The sequence below is a fragment of the Xyrauchen texanus genome, chromosome 3 (assembly GCF_025860055.1).
Source record: "Xyrauchen texanus isolate HMW12.3.18 chromosome 3, RBS_HiC_50CHRs, whole genome shotgun sequence".
Taxonomy (NCBI): Eukaryota; Metazoa; Chordata; class Actinopteri; order Cypriniformes; family Catostomidae; genus Xyrauchen; species Xyrauchen texanus.
The window spans coordinates 20,281,954-20,288,846 of NC_068278.1; the positions used below are offsets into that span (position 1 = coordinate 20,281,954).

The window sequence follows — 6,893 nt, forward strand, 5'->3', positions numbered from 1 at the left end:
AGAGTTCTGTGTTGAGATTGATTGGTCTATTGAACATCTTGTGATATCCTTTAATGCTAGAACGAATCCCTAAAAATAAAATATGCATCATGAAAGTGTTGAATCCCTTTGCTCCTGAAGATCTTGGTTGACACAGAAGAAAAAAAAACTGCCCAGATGAAGACAGGGTTACTTTCAAATCTGCCTCTACTCATGAATCATTTAAATAACTTCCATACTGTCTAGTATGGTGCTGCTAGTATCATGCAGTGGGGCAACTTTTACAAAGCAGAGGCCGGGCATTTGGTTAAAAAAAAACTGTGCAAAATAAAGGGAAATACTGCTAAACAACCTGCTGATGACTGCTAAAAATCTGAAGCTTTATGTGACCTGACACCCAATGAGGAAGATTTTGACATCTGTAATTGTAAGGAAATCACATTGTGATAACCTTCACAGCTGAAAAATTTTCTTTTAAATATAATTTGCCCCAAAAAGTGACACTTCAAGGGGACTTATTATGCAAAATTCACTCTTACATGGTGTTTGTACATAAATGTAAGTCGGCAGTGTGTGTACACAACCACCCTACAATGTTAAATGTCCACCCACTCCTCTTTCTTTTATTTCTATTAATAAAAAACTGTGAGTCAAAATTAATGGTTTTCCTATCTGCTCTAACGTGATGTTATATTAGAGCAGGCCTCGCCCATGACTGGTGATGGACTCAACCCTATTATCATAGATGCTCCCCTGAGTGATCTACACAGTCCACAATTTTTTTCATGCTAGAGCAGATACAGTGAGAAGAATCATGTCTAACTTAAGTGTTCTGTTGTTGTCTGTAAAAGTGAACATAAGAGTCTTCATGTACTCCCGGCATCAGAGCCACTGAAGACACAGTGGACAAGTTTTGTTTTTGAAGGAAATGTGCCCCAAAACATACCAAAATGTGTGTATGTTTGTGCAAATAATTTTACACAGGACTGCTTTGTGAATGAGGGTCAGTATAAAGCAGGATTTTCAAAAATGTTTATTCTCAAGCATGGATCAGTACCAACTGTTCGTGTTCCAGCTTTATTTCCTGAAGATTTAAGTATCACACTTTATATTTTGTGAATGTTTGCAAATCACCTTTCTGAATGTGCTTGTTATCCGAGTCCATGGCTAATGCAGCTAAAGTTACCATTGTCTCTGATTGTATTCACGGAGACCAGAGATATATATATATATATATATATATATATATATTCATACATATATGGCTGAACTCCGGTATTTACGCTGTCAGTCATATTGGTTCTGATTTGTTGTTGCTGTAGTATTGGAAGCAGGAGCTGTTAAGGCACAGCCCTCTTCTGGCTCATTTGCATTTAAAGAGACACACACAAAATCAGTGTGTTTTTGATTCCACCCAAAAAGAGGCATTTACATAGTATAATAAATTATCCATGGGGTATTTTGAGCTGAAACTTCACAGACACATTCTGGGGACACCTAAGACTTATATTACATCTTGTAAAAAGGGGCATAATAGGTCTCCTTTAAGCTACACTCAAAAATTCATGGATGTCTTTGTATTAGTTATATCAAACTAAGTGCAATTTATGTTGAATCTAGATATTACAAGTGCTTTTTTTTTTTAAGCAAAGCAATTCATCAAAAGTTTGTTACAGTAAGTTTCAAATGATAAATCACTAGATATATTTTTCAAAACAAAGACAAAATGTATGGCTCTCAAACTTGTCTATAGTCCATGTGCTTAACTACACATGTGGTTACTCTGCTAGGACACCTTTGTGAACTTGAGGGAAACTGAGTTCATATATCCACTCAAAATCACCTTTACACTAGTTTGTTGAAAGTAATTAAAAAACAAAAGGTTCAGCAAAGTAAAATTGGTTCTGAGAAAAGGTCTCCTCATTTGTTTGCAGATGCCACTTGGTATTATATATATTGTTATACTGTATAACACAATTACAGTTATACATCAGTGTGACTGTGTGTGTGAATTGTGTGTGAATTGTCAAAGCAAAAGGCGATGCAGGTAGCTGATGCACAGTGGATTGGTGGAGATACACACCATCAGAAGTACTCTCTGGTTCACTGAGCAGCAAAGCCATGTGATAGTTCACCACATGCTGTGGGTACAGCTGCTCCAGCTCACATAAGGGAGGGTAGTGGGTCACAAATAATGTACAATTCACCTGCAGAACACACAGAGAAGAGAAAATGTATCTGAATCAGAACTAAATGTGAAGTGTTTAATTTCTGCGCCTCTAGTGTCAGCAAATGGAATTGCAAAAAAAAAATACAATTTTCAAATGGATTTCCCAAAACTCACATCATGGTTGAGACAATGTATCCATGTCAGGCAGTCAAGACACTCAAACAAACAGAGCAATTTGATAGAACCACAGAGGCACAATATAACACAATCCACAAATGGCTTGATTGTTTCTGCTAATAAAGCTGGAATACAAGAAAGTATCTTAACATTGCAATCTATTTTGAGTGATAACAGTGTATAGATCTGGTTAGTCAGCATCCAGTCTCTATATTACTGTGTGTGACAAGAGTGAGACAGCCTTGAGCCAGGTGCACAAACCACGCAAACAGCAGACACCCCCTCACTCACCATTTAATACATTTATTAACATTATCAGTGGCCCATCAGACTGTGTGTGCGTAGTGGTATTGCCTCACCAATATGTGCAGATTTAATTCCAGAGGGGGAGGTGTTCGTTTCTTCATTTATTGATGTGTTTGCGTTTTCAGCGGTCTCTGAGGAGGCATTGAGCTGGAGTGTGAATATGAAGCATAAGGAAGGGTTTCAAACAAGCGTGATGAAGCAGAACAAGAAACATGAAACTGCTCATGACATTGCATTTTTAGTTTTGATGACAAAAGTCTCATTTTGGCAGATTACACTCAGGTAACACACCAGATAAAAAAACCTTTTAGTGGCCAATCATACCAAACACGCATTTGCGTTAAAGAAGAAAAAAAGCTAAACTTGGCAGGTGTCTAAAAAATGTGCCCCTGACAAGAAAATGTAGGCTACAGCGAGATGCAGTGCAGCAGTCAAAAACGTCCGTCTAGCACATGACAAAGAAAAATATCTGAAAAACAATCCATTCAGTGTAGATGATTAGTGACAGTCAGCAGTGAACCATGTATATTGCAATCAAAAGTCTATAAGGAGAGATAGATTTACAAGTAGTATCGCATAGCCATACTTTTGACTATCAGCATAAAGTCTGGTCCACTTTGCAACTTATTCTGGCCAAGAACCGCCCACTAAGACAGGAAAAGATTCCCTGACCAACACCTAAACAAGTGGGTTTCATTTAGGTGACACTTAACACAGGTCAATTTGAAATCGGATACAAACATGAGAGCAAAGTTGAATACAGTTTTAAGTGTCTCTAACAAATCTGTGAATGTTTTTTAAAGATTCATGTCAGAAAACTTGCTAACTTTGATAATTCCAGAGACTTGTTCTTCCTTGGAAGCTCTCATTGTTGCAGTCTGGGGACCTTTATTTCCACAATGGACTGATACATTTACAGATGCAGCAATCCGATACCTGGATCGGTAACCTCTTTATTCTAAATTGTACTTGCTTATATTTAAGTTTACAATTTTTTAACAGTGGTTTTGTAATGATAAGGCCATTACAACAGGTAAGACCATGGATGGCTGTGGTTAGGTACATTTTAATAGTCTTTTCAATATGGTATTTGTTACGAAAATACGAATAGCCTAAACACATTTAGAAACCATTAACTACAACATTCACTTTCGTAATAAAAATAAAGTAAAACAGATTCACTCTAATAAACTTCATATTAATCTATAAAAGATACCAGTTAGTGTTACTGCAGTAAAAAAAAATAATAAATTAAAAACATTTTGGTGTTGAAAAAAATTAAATAAATTAAAAACATTTTGGTGGTGATGCTGATGTGAGTCTCCTCTTTACCTCATCAGTGCTGTTTATAATGTAGGGGCTGTCCAGCAGTTTGAGGGGTTCAACTACCTCCAAATAGAGCTTAATAATAGAATGTTCTCTGTAGAATTCAAATGGGTCACATAAGTTTTGTGGTCTCCACCGGCCGCAGTGATATCAAGTGAAGTCGAGGTTTGCTCTGCACGGTCCCAGAGGTCTGGCAGTCTTATATCTGGAGCATGCCGATGTGCTATACAACGGTTCATGCATAAGCCACGTAATTTTCCCAGAGGTATATTTAGTGCTTATAGTTAAGCGCTGAGCACAAGATCAATAAAATTAATATAATTAAATTCAAGGAAAAACCTTCAAAATGTCACCCGCCAAAGTGGCTTGTAACAATGACAGAGTTATCTGCCACTGCCGATTTTAACCAGCATTTGGTGGGTTGGTGGGTATTAATTTCAAACCCTGTTTACAAGGAAAAGTTAGCTTTTTTGATTAAATGTCTCATACTTGGTTGGTACATGTGCTGGGTTGTGAACCGAGTACCAGTTATTAATCAGAACCTGTACCATTTTTTATTTTATTTTTTTAATACTGGAACCGTATGATTTTCATGACTTTCAGTTCCATTAACTGTTCTTGAAGGTGCAGCACTGCCTTTCTACTGAATCTACAATGCGAAACACAGTGCAACAAGTGTTGTCTGATTTCCTGAAAGAATGACTCTGAGCCGGTTCTTTGAATCTACAGAATGACCAGTGTAGTCCGATTCCCAAACAAATGACTCTAATGAGACAGTTCTTTTGAATCTACAGTGACCATTGTAGTCTGATTCCCAAACAAATGCCTCTTATGAGCCAGCTCTTTTTAGTAAATCTGACTTCTGTCAATTCTAGCTCAAAAAATAAAAAATAAAAAACATGAACTGAAAATGTTGTACTTCAGGCAATTGACACTTAAATCAGGCAATGACTGGTTGTTCATCTTTTTATACAAAATAGTAAATTTTTGTTTGTTTAGAATTTTTATGTAATATATAGTTACAGTAGAAGCAAGTACTGTATTGCGTTTATGCCTTTAAAAAATCTATGTAAACACACCTTTTGCAAGAATTGTATAAAATGATTCTCTGATTTGTTATATCTAATCTGGAGATCAAATTATCTCATTAAAATTTGTAAATAGAACTTTTAAAGAGTCAGAATCGGAATCGGAATCATTAAATTCCTTTAGATTCCCATCCCTAGACATGTGTGAAGCTGGGACTAGGTAACTTTTTTTTTACACAACCTTTTACACTGAGAAAGAGGGAGAGAGATCTTCAAGGCCAGGTGTTGTACTACACCAAAAGGAAATAGCCTTTGCCTGACACTCAGTGCAAAGTTCCAAATGTCATTGTACAACTTAAGCCCACCTCCTCACTTCATTTATTCTCAAGATATGTACATTGGCACTCTAAATATTGAGGAACAACTCTGTCTGCTTCTCACATGTGCTCGGACAGCTTTGCTATGGCAACCAGTGCTGCTCCGCTTCCTCATGCCCACAGAAGAAAGTTCTGCATCAAGGCTGTTCACAATGCAGCATTCAAGGGTGTTACACAACAAATGTGTTTACATTCTTAAATACAGCGCAGGTGTACGAACGCGCAGGATGAGACTTGTTGCCATGGCAATGTGCAGACACTCTGCAAGATGCTGCCAGGACATATGCATGTAGTGTAAAGGCAAACGGGCATGGACAAAAAGCTGTTGTGAAGGGGGAAATGTCAATGTTAAGTGCATGCTTGAACAAATATTGAAACATTTTATATTTGAACCTCTGCAGTGTCACAACACCAGCTATACAGCAAGAGATTAAAATGTTCATGGTATTCTAAGTGGATTCCAGTTTACATACAACCCCAATTCCGAAAATGTTTCTGAATGTGTTTGATCTCTGATCCCTCAGATGTCACTGTCTTAAAAAACATCATTAATCTGTAATGGATATCATGAGCATGGGCTTGGGATTACTTGAGTAAACTTTGTTAGTCAACCCCACTCACCACTACATCCACAGAAGCAAGTTAAGACTTTAATATGCAAAGCAGGTCCAAAAGCCAGTGTCTGTATGGGCCAGGGTTGTGTCACTGCCCATGGCATGGGTAACTCGCACATCTGTGAGAACACCATGAATGCAGACAGATATTTAAAACTTTTGGAGCAACATATACTGCCATTCAGCAACTTCTATCCCAGGGATGTCCCAGAATTGTCCAGCAGGACAACTTCAAACCACACACTGCCTGGATTGCAAGTGCATGGTTGTGTAATTAGAGAGTGTGGGTGCTAGACTGGCCTGCCTGCAGTCCTGATCATCTTCAATTGAGAATGTGTGGCGCATTATGAAGCACACCATATGGCAATAAAGACTGAACAATTGTGCAGCTAAAGACCTATATAATGGATGAATGGGGGGAAATTCCACTTTCTAAACTTAACAAACTTAAATGCTTAATAAGTGTTATTAGAACAAATGGTGATGTTTCACAGTGGAACACTCGATTTGAAATTTGAAATTACTGTAAAAAAAATATATATTTTTTAAATTCCCATATAATGTTTAGTTGTGGTGTTTTCAATACAGCAAAGGGTGAAGATAATTTACAAATTTAAAAACTAATTTTTGTTTTTATTAGCATTTTTCATACTGTCCCAACATTTTTGGAATTGTGGCTGTAAGACAAGATTTTTTACTGTTTTTTAAGGAAATGTAAGTGGTGCTGGTCTAGATGATAGAGTATTGTAGGTCAGTGGTTCTCAACTGGGTTTGCTTCAGGAGTTTTACATTGAGTTTTACAACCAGATTTTACATTGAAGATCAAGCGCCGACCCACCATAGAAAAATGTAACCTGTATTTAATGTATCCTGGGTCACATTTTCTTTTATCTTGCATAGTTTTGATCATGGTTTT

The 6,893-nt window shown here is 37.1% G+C and overlaps 1 pseudogene; it reads right to left on the bottom strand.

Annotated features, from left to right (window-relative positions):
- LOC127624353 (DNA mismatch repair protein Msh3-like) overlaps window positions 1-6,893 on the bottom strand; it is a 79,938-nt pseudogene that overhangs the window by 23,195 nt on the left and 49,850 nt on the right.